Source organism: Hemicordylus capensis, chromosome 6 (genome assembly GCF_027244095.1).
Source record: "Hemicordylus capensis ecotype Gifberg chromosome 6, rHemCap1.1.pri, whole genome shotgun sequence".
Classification (NCBI taxonomy): domain Eukaryota; kingdom Metazoa; phylum Chordata; class Lepidosauria; order Squamata; family Cordylidae; genus Hemicordylus; species Hemicordylus capensis.
The window spans coordinates 121,990,805-122,009,249 of record NC_069662.1 but is presented as its reverse complement, the minus strand read 5'-3'; the positions used below and the strand labels follow the sequence as shown (position 1 = coordinate 122,009,249).

At 44.3% G+C, this 18,445-nt stretch overlaps 1 protein-coding gene across 33 annotated transcripts in view; it reads left to right on the top strand.

The window, feature by feature from the left end:
* The window catches only part of HDAC9 (histone deacetylase 9), a 670,023-nt gene that overhangs the window by 491,136 nt on the left and 160,442 nt on the right, over positions 1–18,445 (top strand). The gene's annotated exons all lie outside the window — the stretch shown is intronic.

Below are 18,445 nucleotides of genomic sequence, written 5' to 3'. Positions count from 1 at the left end.
ATATAACTTTAATTACTTTCGCACAGTATAATGTTTGTTAGGGATTTTTAAAGTAAAAAAATGCCAGCCTGCTTTTTTAAAATGTCCATCTTATCAGCAGTGTGTTAATGTGTGATGCGAATATTTGTTAACATGGGCGATTTGCCATATGGTGAAGAATGATCTAAAACGGCTTCTAGGTCTTCTAAGACCAAAAACAGATGTTGCAGAACAGGTGTGGCTGCAACCAATACCAGGAACCTGGATCTCCTCATCTCTTCCCACAAGTAAAATCTAATAATGCAGTGTCTATACATGGCACTGCTGTGATTTTCCTGCTGTGATTTTCCTTGTCCCCACAGTCAGTAGCCAGTTAAATGGAAAATGGGTGGAGAAACTTCCAGTACAATGATGTGGCATCACACATTTTATATTAGTAGACATTATCAAAGTGCAGAGGAGACAAAGACGTAGCACTCTTCTTTTCAGACTAGAACTACCATCTAGAAATACAATCTAGTTCCAGTCTACGGTTCAGACCTTTAGTTTCTTAATGTTCCTTCACAAATATCCTTAAACCAAACACACTGTTATCTATTCATATCTAATGCAGAGCTAAAACATAGGAAGTTGCCATATACTGAGTCAGATCATTGGTCCATCTAGCTCAGTATTGTCTACACAGACTGGAAGCAGCTTCTCCAAGGTTACAGGTAGCAGTCTCTCTCAGCCCTATCTTGGAGATGCCAGGAAGGGAACTTGGAATCATTAGTGTAGCTGAGAGATTAGAGAGTTGGAGCTAGGAAACTGGTACTTTATCTGCCATTGATTTGGGGACTTGAATTGTATTACATGATGTTTGCTAAATCTCACATCATAGACTCTGATGTGATAGCTAAATGTCTCTCAATTGTGCCTGTCTTGGCCTTGAGCAAATCTTTGCACTTCAACTTTTGTTTTACCATCCACAACTTATGAAGAACTGTGATCTATCTCATACGAAGAACAGTGATCTATCTCATACGAAGAACAGTGATCTATCTCATAGGACCATTAGGCAGATAATAAAGAATAAAGCACTAAACAAATTCATTGTCAAAGGTGTATAGTGGTAGTTTGTTCATTGCTTAGAAATTTTAACCCTTTACTAAAATCAAGTAGTCTGGGAATACTTCTGGACTCAAACCTTGCCCTGATTTCTCAGGTTGAGGCAGTGGCCAGGAGTGCTTTCTGTCAGCTTTGGCTGCTTCACCAGCTATTTCCATTTCTAGAGATACAACCTCAAAACAGTGGTGCATATGCTGGTAACATCCAGACTTGACTACTGTAATGCGCTCAAGTCAAGTCTGGATGTTACCAGCTGCCTTTGTATGTAGTTCGGAAACTGCAGTTAGTACAGAATGCCACTGCCAGTTGGTCTCTGGGGTTGCCCGAAGAGATCATATTACACCCATTGGCACTGGTTGTCAATAAGTTTCCAGGCAAAATACAAATTGCTGGCCATTACCTATAAAGCCTTGAACATCTTGGCTCCAAGGTATTTAAAAGAATGCCATTTTCTTCACCACCCCCACCGCCTATTAAGATCATCTGAGGTTGTGGTTGCCACTGGATCAGTTGGTGGTGACTTGAAACCAGGCCTTTTCCAGAGTTGCCCCAGGACTCTGGGACATGCTACCTAATGAAATTAGAGTCTTCATTTCTCTTAATGTTTGTAAGAGGCACCTGAAAACATACCTGTTTAGCCAGGCTTTGAGGTTATAGTTCTAAAGCTTTGGGGTTTTAGCATTTTTACCTGTATTTTTAAAATTGTTTTAATTGTGTCAATGTTTTAATAGTTTTTAGATTGTGAACTGCCCAGTCTTTGTATGGGGCGGTATAGAAATGTAATAAATAAATAAAGTAACTACAGGTAGTTTCATGTGCAAAATGGTGGCCATTTGAGGACATACGGCATGGTGATAACTGTGACGAACTGGTAATCTGTAGCCACTATATACTAGCTACCATTACCACAGCCTCTGTTTTCCAGGTTCTTATATAGTTGTAAATATTTGGCTGCAATCATTTCACTGGAAGCTACACAGCTCCTTGGAGATTTTAGGTATGGATATGTGGAAAAATACATTTCTGTTTTTCAGAAGCTGTATACAGTATGACCTACTTTCAACACGGTTAGAGCCACCATGCTGTAAGTTTTTTAAGTGGCCACCATGCCGCACATGATTGTAAGAAACTGTATGAAGTTGATCTACATGCTTTAAGTGAAGGAATTCTAAATTTTGCACTTCTGTATTTTCTGTATAAAAAGAGTTATGGGGAATATGAACCACTTGCCCATTCTTATATTAATCACTGTAGATTTTCCTGATTTAACAGAATATAAAAGCAAGACTAGATAAGGATCACCAGACATGCTTTATGGGTAGCTGACACAAACAGGATTTGCTGCACAACCTTTATTGCTTATCTCCTTGGATTTATGGCATCTTTCACATTGCGGATTTACTCTTTGCTGTTTATCTCTGTGTAATGAAGACCTTAAAAATGAGGTTGTCAGTCAAAAGACTTTTTCTCAATGGCCACTGAAGTAGCTACAAGAAAGCAACAGATATAATATGGCTGGCAATTTTCACCCATGTTTATTTGCAGTTTGGTTAAAAAAGATTTAAAAGATTCTAAGTGGAATGTTTGGACTGAGTCCTGTAGATCAAGGTCAAGCACACAGTGTTAAAGTGCAATACCAAATACACCACAGCTTAGAGCACACAGAACAGTTAAAATACTGTGGGACTCTGGGAGTATAAATCACTATTTTTTCTTCAGAGGCACTTAGCAAGAGAAAGGATATCCACAGGAAGACACACTTATATTGCAAATTATTTTTTTCAGTTGGAATAACTATCAGACTCTATGTCTGTACCCTATAATAACTAATGCGGGTTCATTGCCCCACACCAAATTATGCTTTCAAGAAACGGAAGGATTCTATATCACTCCTTTATAACTGGAATGTATGGGAAAATGCTGTAGGAATCAAACAGCAACTAGTTAAATGGGCTGGTGGTGAACGTGGGCAGTCTAAGATGTTCATGAAGCCAACTCAACAATTGAATCAGTTCTTGCCTCTCATTTGCTTTATTGTTTGCTTCTACCCCATCCAGTTTCATCAGACATCAGTCCCCCTAGTGAATCCTTGAATGTTTACAGAGGTGCACTAACCCCCGGACCTTGGAGACCTGGTCCAGTCCTCCAAGGCCTGTGGAGCCTCCAAATAGCTGAGGCCAGGGGCCTCTGGCAGCCACCCTGCTCCCACCCTGCCCAAACTCCGCTTTTTCTTTCTTTTTTTAAAAAAACCCTCTTACTGTGGCCAAGGGGTGGCTATGGGGCGGGGGGAGTGGAGCAATTCTTCCCCCTTCTCCCCCTCCTCGGCAGTGGTGGGGTGGGAGCAGGAATGACACTGCGCCCATCCACTTGGGCCAGTGTCTTTAATCAAATGTGAGGTGCGCCCGCGCAGAGGGGATCGTCACAAACCTGTGATGTCCTGGGCTTGTGATGATCTCTCAACTGAGCAGGTGCACCTCACAGTTGCTTAAAGACACTGGCCCGAATGGATGGGTGCAGCATTGCTCCTGCTCCCACCCCACCGCCACCGGGGGATGGGGGGAGAAGAACTGCTCCGCTCCCCTCCCGCCGCAGCCACCCCTCAGCCGTGGTAAGAGTTTTTAAAAAATGGTGCTTTTGCAGGGTGAGCCCCCCAAAGGTGGTTTGGGGGGCCTCACATGAGAGGCCCTCGCGTGGGGTGGGAACCTCACAACTGGGCAGCCTGGGTGCCCAAATTACCTTGGTGCACCTCTGAATGTATACATTTCTGTTTTATGCTCTGCTGCTGCCTGTGACTGAAACAGTTTTCAATTATGGGGCAAAAAGTAGAGAAGCCTCTTTGTAGAATCTCCTGGTCCTTGCATCTGGTGAGGTAGAGAGGGTTCCAGGATCCTCCTTCCAGAGGGAGGGGGCAGAACATCCTGCAGATGGACTCAGTGGCTGGCTAGTGTTGAAAATGTCAAACCACAGAAGTACCTCCTCCGTTCTATGCTATTTTCACCACCAGATTCCATGTCCAAATAAGTTAAATTTCATACAGTCCCCCCAAAATGGTTTTTTTAAAAAAGTCTATCAAATCTCTCAGTTCCTCCCTCCCACTACTTACATAAAGTCCTAGTAGGGCAACATGACTTGATAGCTGACCAAAACCAGCCAAATTTGAATCACCAGATCTGTAGCTATAACACACATCTCTTCATTCCATTTGAAATCCCTTGTGACCTATTTGGTCCTTTTATTGTTCCTGGCTAATGGACAAAGTACCAGCTGTGAAATTGTAAAACAATACAGCCAACTAGGAATATCACTACAAGAAGAGATAGTAATTCCATTTGCAAGGAAAAAGTCACCTCTACTTGTGGAATCTAAGCCTTAATATCATTCCATTAAACATATAAAAGCAGTCAATACCATCCATCAAAATGGACCCTTTTCTATTATTAGGTAGGGGCAGTAAGTGGATATTTGGCACACCATTCTATATTTTAAGCAGAGTCTAGGTAATGGCATGATAAAAATATAATAAATGATTAAATCAGTCATGGTGTTGCCTTCTTTCTATTCCATCCTCACCTTGTGTGATGTGACATGTGTTATCTTCCCTTGACAGCACTGTAAGAGACACATTCAGACCTCATCTCCTGGTGAGTTTCAGTGCTGTTTTAACATACCTTCCTGATGTGGAACCAAAATCCATTCGTGGATTTTCCTCAGGGTTTGTGACTATGCACTGGAATTTGCCAGGGCCAATTACACAAAGCAGGCTTTACCGTGAGTTTACTAGGAGGCTTTACTGCGAACTCAAAGTTATCCCCCCAAACCGACACAAATGGTGCTTTTTCTTAAAACCCCAGATATAAATTGGACTACACTTTAATGCGCTATGAAAAACCTGAATTCTGTGTGAACTTCTCTCTGATAATTTGCAGGGACTTTGGGGTAAATCTGGCCGATATGTGAATGCACCCCCTCCATTCCGTAGGAGATGTGAGTTAAAGGACTTTAAAAGCCACGTGTGAAAAACTTACGGGTCTATGGTTCTGTTTGGTTCGTGGGAGTACTGTTAATAAGACAAAAGGAGATGAATGTCTCCTGACCCACAGCCTCTGAGGAACCCTCTGAGGGGCCCCCAAGGCCAGGCCTTGCCCTCTCTCCGGTCCCATAACCAGAAGTCTGAGCTGCAGCCCCCCCCCCCCCACAGCAGGTTCTCTGTGACTCCCAATTTCCCTTTTGTCAGTCGGAGTGGAGGAGAGCAGCTTCTTCAGCTCCTCCCCCACTCAGAAACCAAGTGCGGTTAAGATGGAGCTGGGACTGGGAGCTAGCAAGCTGTTCAAGTGGAAAGGAAAGTCAAACAACTCTTATCTGTGTGGTTTTTGTGTGTGATTCCCCCCCCCCCCCCGCTTCCCACATTTATGGAGTGTGAATGTGAGTGTTTGTGCCTGAGCTATTTTTAATTTACAAAAAAATGATTTTAAATTAAAGTCTTGATGACCCATATGAAGTGATCTTCTACCAACTTGCAATGAGTTGTTTTCCTCTCTGTGAAAAGGAAAGAGGGGGTGGCGGCATGGGGCTGATTAATTGGTTCTTTGATGTTTCTGTGGTTGTTGAAAATATATCCATTTGTTTTTCAACCAAACAAGTTCTCAAAAAAAGGTTCCTTGCTCCCAGAATGGCTCACAATACTTGAGGGTTGGGGAAGAGTGGAGCTAGTCTAGCATCCTCCCTGATTGTTTGCTAATTTTAAACTGGTTTGCCTGGATATCCCTTCACCTGCCTTTTCCAAACGAAAAATATGGGGTGTGTGTGTGTGTGTGTGTGTGTGTGTGTGTGTGTGTGTGTGTGTGTTTTAAAAATCCTGCCATGCTACAGCCCTGACAAGAATTGTTAAGCTTGGAACAGAAGCTTCCTTTGGAACCCACAGAGGGGAGGAGATCTGGGCTTGTGGTAGCAAGCACGAATTGCCCCCTTGTTTTTCACAAAGCTGTTGTTTACACTTTGTAGCTGTAGTCTCTTGTCCTCTGTTAACCTGCTACACTATATTACACATGTCCTTAATGTTCTTCTGCAGCAGAGACATGGGGCCAGGACAAAGAGAGGAAGGCAGTTGGAGCCCATTTAAAAATCTCATCTCCAACCTTGGTATGCCCCTCCAACCTTGGTAAGCCCCTGGTTTGGTGTGCAAACAGATCTTGCATATAAGAACATGGTGGCCGTGAGGCTTTAATATTTAATAGTGTGGAGAGACTGGCTGACATACAGAACAAGGATGCACTGGTGCAATGAGAGAGCAGCCAACAGAACTTCCCATCTAATTAGACTGGTGCAACAGGGTAGGGTATGCACAAACCGTGGTTCAAACCATGATTCAAGCACCTTTTGAGAGTGGGGAGTGGGAACTTTAAGAAAGAGTAGAGCAGGCCCTTACTTGCTCTCTGCTGCCCCATGAAGCTCCATGTTGGGCCAGCACACATCCCAAGTAACTCCAGGCAGCGCCAGCACACACATGGCACACATGCATGCACGGATGCCACATGTAAAGTTCCTGCTCCTAAAAGGTACCTCAAACTGCAGTTCAAACTGTTTTTCTTGCACACTGCTACAACAGGGATGTAGCAATTTTTGATACCCTTCCCTTCCTAGGAAGCCCTCTGTTCCCCCAAAGGGCTACACAGTCCTCAGGGACATGTTTTTGAGTAGCATAGAATACTTTTTGAGGAAGGGGAATGGGGAAGGCATCAAAAACTGCCACTTCCTTGCTGCACCTGTTGGGAAGTTCTGATAGGCTGCTCTCTCACTTTACCAGTGCATCTTTGCTGTGTATGCAGTGGCGGATTAGCAGAGCGGCAGAGTAGGCATTTGCCTATGGTGCCAAAATTTGAGGAGCGGTAAATTTTGCACTTTCAAATTTTGCTGCCCCTCTCTGGGGGCAGGGGTGGCTGTTGCAGTGAGGGTGGAGAGCGAGTTCCCCATTCACCTTTAAAAATGCTGCTGTGCCGTGAGATGGGGGCGTGGCAGCAGCAGCTGCAGTGGCTGCAAGGAGGGGGTGAGTGGAAAGTTCCCCCTTTTATCTTCTTAAAAATGTCACTACCGGAGGCAGATGGGACACCGCAAGCTCCTTCCAGCTCCCCTCCTCCCCAGTGACTGCATGGGCCTCTCTGCAGCCTGTTTTGGGCCTTCCTCCAGATGTGCAGAGGAAAGCCTCAAACGGGCTGCAGAGAGGCTCATACAATCACCACCCTTGCTACCCCCATCCCACTGCACAGCGGCATTTTAAAAGGTGAAAGGGGGAACTCTCCCCTCCTCCCTGCAGCAACTCTCGCCATGTCCCATCCCACCACCGGCAGCAGTGTTCTATATAGGGCAAAAGGGGGAACTTTCCCCTCACCCCTGCCCTGCAGCTGCTGCTGCGCCCCATCCCGCTGCATCATGGCATTTTTTTCAGAAGGTGAAAGGGCGGCAAAAGCCTTTTTGCCTATGGGCATCAAGAAACTTAATCTGCCCCTGTCTGTATGCCAGCCTGCTAGGAAAGAGAAGAAAGAGAGGGATGTTCCTGGTCTCCCAGTAATGTCCGAAAAATGTTTGCAAATTTGAACATGTTTGAACATACATCACTTGTTGTGTTTACGAGGTGGGCAAGATTAGAGAAGTCTTGGCATGAAAGTTTAAATGTAGTGAGACAGCAGATATTGTGAGAATGCACAATGCTCAAAGCATGAAAATAATGAAAACCTCATGGTTTCTTTATGGATGAATGCATGGTGGATTCACCAAAAGCATAACAGATCTCAGCAAGACTGCCAGAATTTTGGAGCAGTGTTCTGAATTAATATAATTGCAACAGCTGAATAAAATACAACTTCTGTGGCATCATTTAGTAGGATGTGCACGAATAGTTCGAAGTAAACCACTTCACCTTAAACTGGGTTGATTTGATCTGCCCGATCGCGAACCAGACTGACCTTCAGGAAAGGGAGCTGGTATGTATTAGAACTGAATCGAGTCCGGTTCAAGGTGAACCGATTCCATGCTTCATGCTGCTGTGTAAAGGGAATCCAGTGAGGATTCCCCTTTGCTTCTACTGTAAGCTTGTACTTTGTTTGTACTGTAAGGATTCCCCTTTGCCTGTACTTGAGCCAGGGTGGTGATGGTGTGAGTTGTGATAGGCAAAAGTAAATGCTAAGGTGCTTACCGGCGGCGGTATCAAACAGCAGCGCTCTCCCCAGGCAGCAGCCCATGCAGTGGTGTGGCTCCCCACTCGCACGCATGCACAGAGGCCATGCTGCGTGCAGTCTGAGCATACACAGAGTCAGGCACCTTGAACACACAACTCCCGGGAGAATTTCCCAAGGCTCATTGTACAGTGCCTTGTGGGATTCCTGGAGGCTGGGAAAATTAGTCCCAGCCTCCGCTGATCCACACTGCACAGAACAGCACAGATTGTGTGGATGTGTGGTGGCATGCCGAAGATGGAGGGACAGATCATCTGCGGAGGGGAGTAGGTGAAACCCTGCCACAATGTGAGAACAGCCTTTCATATGACTACCTGCTAGAATCTATGAAGATATATTTCCCTGTTACCAACATGTATTTAGGCTGTGACAAGAGAAGCAGAATTTATTTATTTATTATTTTATTCATTCATTCATTCATTCATTCATTCATTTACATTTATATCCCGCTCTTCCTCCAAGGAGCCCAGAGCGGTGTTTTACATGGTTATGTTTTTCCTCACAACAACCTTGTGAAGTAGGTTAGGCTGAGAGAGAAGTGGCTAGCCCAGAGTCACCCAGTGAGCTTCATGGCTGAATGGGGATTTGAACTCGGGTCTTCCCAGTCCTAGTCCACCACTCTAACCACTATGTCATGAGGAGGGTAAAAATATCCCTGCTCACATGCAAGCTGGTGCCCCCCCCCAAAAAAATTCATATTGCCTTTGCAAAGGGCAACCAATGGGATGCCCAGGCAACTTCCCTGTACATATTGGGAGGGTTGATGAGATGCATTTCTGCCCAGCCTTCTCACTAACTGTAACTCGAAAGATGGCTACCCATTGAATAGGCCAACTCTTGCAACCAGTTCTTTGAAGAAGCTGGCCAACATTAGCCAGTTTGAGGCTTAATCCCTTCCCCATGTGTCTGCCCTTCACAGTGGACTCTGCAACACTCCCCCTCCAAGCAAGTTACACTGAGGAGAAGGCCCCATTTTGTCTTTTGAGAAGGGGCACTCCTGTGCAGGAGAACATCCTCTTACAATGGGAGTTTTGCTCCTGTGAAAATGGCCACATTCTTCCCTCCCATGCTCACATGTTCCTTCATATAGTGCTGCTTCATCCCTCTTGAGAGATTTCACCATGCGCCAACAAATTCAGATGATCTTAGGGGCATGATTGAATGGAAAAGATGTCTAATAGAAAGGAATCCTCCAGTAAACTCTCAAATGCTGTTATAAAATCCCACTAGCTCAGAGCAGAAGCACATGGTTGTGTGAGTGGAGAGAAATCAATTCCAGGATGATAAGTTCTGACATTATCTTGAACATCCTGTTGAACTGAACCAAAACAAGCACAAGTCCCTTCAAGCCTAACTTCATATGGTGTATATGGAATTGCCCTCTTGGTAGTCAGGGATCATTTAACTGAATTAAAATAGTTTGAAATGAATATCCTTGGAAACTAAAACTGTAGGCTTTCCTAGGATGGTTCTTTTTGATATGTCAGGACTGATCAGTATCAAAACCATTTTTGCTGTATCCAGTCATTGTTATCCTTCTGTCTGTTTGCTATTTCAGGGTAACATGAATGAAACATAAAATTACTATTTCAAATAAGTTGATATATTTGATGTTACCCAAGGCCTTCGCCATAAAAGTCAAATGCCTAGAGCAGAAGTTTCAAAATAACCTTCAAAATATCCTTCCTTGCTTTTCTTCCAGAATAAGGAAAGAAAGGTGTTTTCCAATTAATCGGAACCATTCATTTCATGGGCCTTTCCCCCGCTTTATATGGCAGGGTAAATCTGATTTAAATCTGGGATAACAGCAGCTCATTCTGCTTTAGCCTTTGTGGAAAAGCAATAACAGCTGCTACAAAAGAAGAAAAGTGACAGAGCGTGTGTGCCGTAGTTCCCTTGCCTTGCCACTGGGTACACGACACTTCTTCAAGATAATTGTGCCCAGATAAGGAATGAAGAGGCAAGACACCAGGGCTTGGAATTTCACTGAGCCACAACTTTATTGAACATATACAAATCTGTAGCAAAGTTGCTGGTTCAACAATAATCCTTCAAAAGGTGGGTATTGAAGCTGTGAGGTGGTAAGACGACACTCTCCAGAATCCCAAATTGGCTGGACCCCACTCTAGCTCAGAACCCATGGAACAGCCATCTCTTCTGCTCCTGATCCCCTACAGCAGACACACCTAATATGCTGAGAGGTCTGCCAGCATCATTATCACTCTCCTAGGCTGAGCAACTCCAGGTGCATGGGGCAGGCAGGTAGATTCCTGTCCTGATTCCCTTAGGCTATGCAGCCACAAGAACAGACCTGGGACACACACACCCAGTGCTGCCCCAGTATGCTCACTGATGCCTCGACATTTACCCATTTGTCCACAGGTATTATGTCTGTGCAAATTATTATTTAATGCTAGTTGACCGGGTGCATAGCATCTGCGCCCCTAGTTCTCCCTGGCTACCCCCACCTTCAGCCCCTTCTCCCTAACTCTTCCCCCAGGTGTCTCTAACCACCGCCCACCCTCTCACTTCTCTCCCCCCCCCCGCTTGTGGTTTCTGACCGGCTTGCTGGCCCGTTTGCTCCTGCTGCCGCTTCCTCACACTGGCGGCGCGCAGTGCCCGCCACGGCTGGTCCCGCCGCCGTCCGCCCACCTGTCCGCCATTTCCCTGGGCAGCAGCTCAACAGTCTCATGAATCCTGCCACGCGTGAGCTCCACCGCCCAGCCAATCCGGTGCCTCGGCTTCCCAGCCAATCCGCTGGGTTGCCAGGACGCATCCCCACAGAGGCACGTCTACGGGGATTAATAATATAGATTCTGTGAATCGGTTTTCTGTTTCAGTCTGTAGGGCTTGCACTCCATGAGTTGGAATGATTTTCTGGTTTCTTTGATGTTTCAGACAGCACTGCACTTGGGCACTGATTTATCCCACCTCTCTATAACTATTTATCCACATCTCTATAACTATTTGGCCTACAGCACCAGCGCTGCAATTAGGCTAGTCCTATTATAGTCTCAAACTCACTACCATAAACAGTTTACTGTCATTTGCAAATTTGGCCATTTGCTGCTTACCTCAACTTCTAGATCATTTATGAACAAGTTAAAGAGTACTGATCCCAGTACAGATCCCTGGGGTCCCCACTTCTTACTTCCCTCTATTGTGAAAACTGTCCATTTATTCCTACCCTCTGTTTCCTGTCCTTCAACCAGTTACCTGTCCACACAAGAACCTGTCCCCTTATCCCATGACTGCTAAGCTTACTCAAGAGCTTTTGGTGGGAACTTTGTCAAAAGCTTTTTGGAAGTCTAAGTATACCTGGCTTAGGCCCTGGGTATTTAAGATAATGTCTTCTTCATTATGAGCTCCACCGCCCATTGAGGTTGTCTGGAGAGGTCCGTCTCCAGTTGCCGCCAGCTCAGCTGGAGGCCACATGGGGACGGGCCTTCTTGGTTGCTGCCCCAAGACTGTGGAATGCACTCCCTACTGTAATACGATCCTCCCCATCTCTGGCCATTTTTAAAAAGCATTTGAAAATCCACCTCTTCACCCAAGCTTTTTCAGTTTTTTAAATTTTTAAGTCTTAATCTGTTTTTGATTTTTAGATTGCCTAAATTGTTTTAAGAACTTTGTGTGTGTTTTAACTTGTTTTATGTTATTGTTAACCTCCCAGAGACGAACGTTTGGGGCAGTGCACAAATTTGACAAATAAATATATATACCGTGTCAACTGGATCACCTTTATACACATGCCTGTTGACACTCTCAAAGAACTCCAAAAGTTTCGTGAGGCAAGACATGCCCTTGCAGAAGCCACATTGGTTCTCCTTCAGCAAGGCCCATTCTTCTTGTTGTTAATTTTGTCCTTAAGTATGTTTTCCATCAATTTACCTGGAACAAAAGTTAAGCTAATCAGTCTGTAATTTCTCGGATCCCCCCTGGATCCCTTTTTTAAAATCGGAGTTACATTAGCTGCTTTCCAGTCCTCTGGTACAGAGCCTGACTGGAAGGACAAGTTACATATTTTTGCTAGAAGATCAGCAATTTCACATTTCCTTCAGAACTCTTGGGTGGATGTCATCTGGCCCTGATGATTTGTTAATTTTTAGTTTCTCAAGGCAGTTTACAATATCTTCTCTCGTCACCTCAAATTGGCCCAGTTCTTTCACCTCCAAGCCTGAGAAGCTCAGGTCCAGAGAGAGTATATGGTCAGTGTCCACTGCTGTGAAGACAGACACAAAGAACTCATTCAACTTCTCTGCAATCTCTGTATGGCCTATGGCTGTAATAAATTGATTGATTGATTGAGCGTCTCTGCAATCTCATTATCCTCCTTAATAATTCCTTTCATGCCCTCAACATCTAAGGGTGCGACTGCCTCCCTGGCAGGGCTTCTGCTACTGATATATTTAAAGAAATTTTTGATAGTCCCCTTGACACTTTTCGCTATATGCTCCTCAAACTCTCTTTTTGCATACCTTATTGACTCCTTGCATTTCTTTTGCCAGAGGTTGAGGCTATTCACATGATAGGGCGAAATTGGGCTAGCGGAGGCTAGCTTGATTTCGCCCCATTGTGTGAACCACCGGGCTCGGCTGTGAGCCCAGTGGTTCCTAGGCAGGTAACCTGCCTAAGTACCCCTCCCCTAAAATCAGGTTTGCGGATCAAGTGCTCCGGAAACCTGGTTTTAAAGATCGTGAGTAGCCGCAGCATGGCTCCACGCCACTGTTCCTCACGAGTAGATCCCTGGAAGGGAGGCAAAAAGCTGCCTCCCGGCTCCGGGGGTCTCCCCAGTATGCCCTGCGTGCTCGCACAAGGCATACTGGAGCTTCCAGGGGCCGCTTCCAGCCCCCGAGCTTCCCAGCCCCCACTGGCTCTGTCACAGAGCCGGCAATCATGTGGGCGGCCAATCTGGCTGCCCAAGGCTTCCTCCCTGCGGCTTAGCCCATTCTCCCGACTCACCCTTCAAAATCGGGTCTCACTGGTCGTGAGACCCAGCTGATTATGTTCCTTTCTGTTCTCTTCTCTTGGGCAGGACTTCCATTTTCTGAATGAAGTCTAGCCATCCTGGCATCCTGCTGAACCTGGTGGTACCTTTCCTCCTTCTAACTGAGCTTCTGTTATTGTGGTTTTAAATATATTATTCTATTATACATTCTAACTGAGCTTCTATAATTGTGGTTTTAAATAAGTTCCATACTTTCTGGAGTGATTTGACCCTCCTGACTTACTTTTTCAGCTTCCTTTTTACCAGTCCCCTCATTTTTGAGAAGTTTGCTCTTCTGAAGTCCAACACATCAGTGTTGGACTTCCTTGGCAATGCTCCACTTGCATATAAGCTGAATTGGATCATACTATAGTCACTGTTCCCCAGTGTTTCCTCAACTCTGACATCTCACACCTGATCCTGGGCACCACTCAAGATTAAGTCCAAGGTCTTCATCTCTCTGGTTGGTTCCACAACTAACTGTCCTAAGGCACAGTCAGTTAGCATGTCTAAAAATTTGGCCTCTTTTTCACTACCTAATGTGCATTTTCCCAGTCTATGTGTGGGTAATTGAAGTCACCCATCATTACCGCTCTGTCTCTCTTTGATGCCTCTCTTATTTGCTTCTTCATCTCCAGGTTACTCTCATTGTTTTGATCTGGAGGGCTATAGCACGTCCCTAACAACACATTTCCTTTCAGTCCTCATATTGTCATCCATAATGTTTCTGTGGAGGACTCTGGTCTTCCTAAGTTTTCTAGTTTGTTGGATTCTATCCCTTCTTTAATATACAGTGCTACTCCACCCATGATCCTCCCCTCCCTGTCCCTTCTGTAGAGTTTATATCCACGAATGACAGTGTCTCACTGTTCTCACCATTCTACCAGGTTTCCATTATGCCCACTATATCTATTTTTTTGTTAGTGACCAAGTTCTCCCATCTTTCCTTGGAGGCTTCTGGCATGGGTATAGAGACACCTATACACTGATTCTCTCACCTGGCATTGGCGTGTGCTATATCCCTTGACATCATTTGACATTTTTGACAAGCTGTCATATGTTTCATTCTGATCTACTCCAGATTCCACTCTGTCTGCTGGTTTATCTGAAATGTCTACTGGTTTTTCTGAAATCTGTCTACTGGTTTATCTGAAATGTTTGCACACTCATGCCTTGGGGGATTTTGCTTGCCAGACCAGGTACTACCCAGTTCCTGTTGGCAATCCACAATTTAATGTTGTTACAAGATAGTCTTCCTCCCATCTTGGAAACATTGTCCTCTGGTCGAAGCATGGCTCAGATGAACCCCATGTATAAATAAGCACTTGATGCCCTGGGAGAAGTGAGCCTCCAGATGGGTCAAACTGCTGTGTCATGCAAATCTTAGCCAATGCAAGTTGCATCCAGAAAAATAACGCTCCTTCCATTGACCTTGGAATTTGGTACAAAGCCAGCATTTGTCTCATGCTCTGGATAGGACCCTTGAATTCCCCACAGTGAGATTCACCTCCTTTGGCATTGCTTGCAAAACAGGCGATTAAAGACAAGTATTAAACATTTTCTTTCTGCTTCCCCTTTACTCCTCCCCACTCTCTGTCCACATTCCAGTGCTTACAAACCACCAGAGCCACCATTCTCCCCCTACTTCCCTATCTTTCCCTGGGAATTGCCTTTACTCCCTGTACAACTTAGGTTGCCAAATACCATATTTTTACATTGTGCCTCTGTTTCATGTAAAATAAATATATGAAATAAATATTTATTTCTTCATTTTCAAAAGCCTTGCCTCTGAGTCTGTCTGCTGCTCTTGGGTACCATAATGCCGCCTTGCTTTTTTCTAGATTGTGACTGTCTAGACTGTTTTTTATTCAAACTTGCAGATCTGCTTTTGAGTGAATCCCTCAGTTTGGTCTAAAGGCATAGATATACATGTTTCTAGTATACATGGATATGAGCAAGAGTGGTATCTTGTGGGGATGCTAAGATTTAAATCCAGAATCCGTTAACCGGCTATGACAGAACTTTCAGAGACAGCAGCTGTTCATTGACCCTTTTCTCCACAGAACAATTACAAATTTAAAGGGCATGTCTTATTTTTCTAAGCTCCACTGGCTATCTCTGGGAGATAAAATTGTGTTCCCGTGTGCCCATTATTATTTTCTTGGCAATCCAAAATGCCGCTTGTGTAACTCTGTTATGCTCGTAGACTTTTGTATGCAGCATTTTAAAGCCCAAATACTGGCAGTGAAATGTCAGAGCTGGGCTGCAGGATGGTTCAGAGTCTGAAAGTGGGACTGGGAGGGACTGAGCAAGAAACCAGAAATGAGAGGGCAAACCAGAGTTCAGGGTTAGAGAGCGAGCTGAGAGTCAGAGGCAGAGCCAAGGGCTGGAGTGAAGCAGACAACTAGGAACAAGGAGCAGGAAGCAAAGCTGGAGTCAGTGATGTAGCCAGGAGTCAAAGCCAGGCAAACAACCAGGAACCAGGCTCAGAAGGTAAGTGAGAATCAGAGCTGAAACCAAGGGCCAGTACCAAGGAACAACATGCCAGGAAACAAGGAGACCTTGATGCTGTGGCAAAGTCTTGATGAACCCAATAGGAAGCCTCCTGTTCTGGGAGGATTCTTGGTCAGCCTGGCTAAGCTCTGAAAACTACAACTTGAAGATGTTGGCCTACAGTGCCCATTATCCCTGGCCACTGGCCAATGTGACTCTGGATGATGGAGTTGTAGTTCAACAACAGCTGGAGGGCTGCAATTTGAGATACCAGTTTAGAGCCTGAGAGCTCTGTGGTAGGCTGTGCAAGTTCAGTGGTCTGACATATAGGATAGTGGTAAAAAAGTCTAAGCATCTTCTGAGAAGAAAGGAACTGTAGAGCTACTCCAAATGAGCAACTGGCACCCAGTCATAAGTAGTATATATATTATGTCACCCAATGTCATCATACAACAGCAGGACGGGGGGGGGGGCATGCCTTCATCTCTTGCTTGTGGGCTTCCCAGAGGCATTTGGAGGGCCACTGTGATGCTCATCTAGATGGTCTTTGCCCCCAATCCAACAGGGCTGTTCTTATGTTATCTCTAATACCTCTGATGAAGAAGGCACATTATTCATAATTATGGGTGGCTGGGCGAACAACCAAGAAAGAGACTAAAATAACGACAGATCCTTTGGAGGTATATCCAGGAGTTTGATAATCAGGAAGTGTGTTGGCTTTTAAAGTATGCTTCCCCCTCAGACTTTGTATAATATAGCAAGTAATGATTATGCAATTATTATTTTTATAATAATAGCAAATAATAGTATATAAATAGCATTATACCCAATATAATATCCCTGTCCTCCCAGGGACAGAGAGTTGATAACATCTCTGACCACATACTATCAATCTTATACCTAAAATAATAGAAACATGGAAGTTAGGATTATCTGGATTATCTATAGTAGTAGAATTTCCTACTTAAATCATCCTCAGCAGAAGTTCACTGCCCCACAGATTGAACTGCCTGACATGGGTGGTGCTGATCTGCTCATGCTACTGAAGGCTCATCTTGAATCTATCCACACTACTGCAAACTCCTAGCAAAGCATCGGGCGTCTTGTGTTATTGGGAATAGAGTGCAAATTCTTCAGGTTGCTCCCCTGCACTCCTGAAGCACTAATTCAATCAGAAATGCATTTCTTGATCATCAGAAACTCTGTTTCCAGTCTACCTGGCACTTCCAGCTCATGAGGGTACTATTTGAAGTATTTACATTGTTGTGCATAGATACAAGAGTTGCTTCACTAGGAGCCCACAGAAGCATGGGTAGATCCAAGGTGAGCCCACCTCAGCAGTGCTGGCGGATCAGCACCACCCATGCTAGGCTGCACCTCTGGGCCACTGGATTTTTCTTTAAAACTCTCAGGGGAAGAGATTTTATATCATCCCTGGCCAATTTGTTTTATTGACTAACCACTATGAGGAGGTAATTCTCCAACCTAAATTTGCCTTGCAGTGCCTTGAACCTGTAGCTTATTTCTGTACACGATGACACACAAGTTCAAGGTGACTTCCCGCAAATCTGAAAACTCTAGTCTAACAGCAGGCTTCTAAAGTTTGTTTTGTAGGCTTCTGCCTTCATTATTTGAAAATTCATTAACTGCTACATGCCAGTCAGTGAAGAAAAGGAAGATGGTGTATAGGAGTGATACTTTTTAGAAAACTGTCATATGTTTAACACATAAATGAGTGATGCTGTCTAGCAGGAGGAGCTTGAGCCCTCATTATCTTTTTTATATGGGTGTGCTTTCCAATAGTGATATGAGCTGAAAGAATGATCCCCCCCCCCACCCGGCCCCCGTCTCTGGAGTGAAGACTTTGATATATTGCTGATTTGTCATTTCTGTTGGAAGCATTTCTAGACTTCAGACCATGTTTGGTGCATTTCTGCTCAATTATATCCTGCAGTTTAAAATACACAAAATCAAGCTTAAAATGACAAAGACATGAATCTTTTCTCGAATGTGCATTTCTGTCAGTCAGTTTAACCTCCTGTCTACGTATAATGGTGTCTATATCCTAGTATAAACAAGTGTCTGTGCAAAAATGCTTTGAATTTATGTGTGTTGGCTACACTTTCAACATATTGCTTGGTGTTAGACTGTCTATCTCTGGAGTATATTTTTGCTTTTCTGTCTGACCTTCACCCACCGTTCTGAGATCACTGTCTGGTATTTAGTATTGCCCAAATAAATGAATTCACATCCCCTCCTGCTAATATGGGACAATTTTGTGCAAAGCTAGTAGCCCTAGGAAGTGTCAGGTTTTTTTCCTGACATGAACAACCACTGATTAGTAAAGTCTAAACTTTCAAAGCTGACTAGTCATTCACTATGTGGGGGCAGGATATTATATCCAAAAAAAGTAATTGAGCACTGGATAAATACTGTGACCAGCACCCTGACCAAAAACCGAATGATGATCTTCAAATGAGGAATAAATCCAATATTTTCTCCATCGGAGAAAATATTGTAATAATAGGCGACTTCAACTTCAAAATGGAATAATGAGTCACTTCACATCTGACTAGGTAAAATTATGTTTGGGTCATGACAAGAGCCCTATTCAGATGTATCTGTGGTGGTAAAAAAAAATAAAGTATAC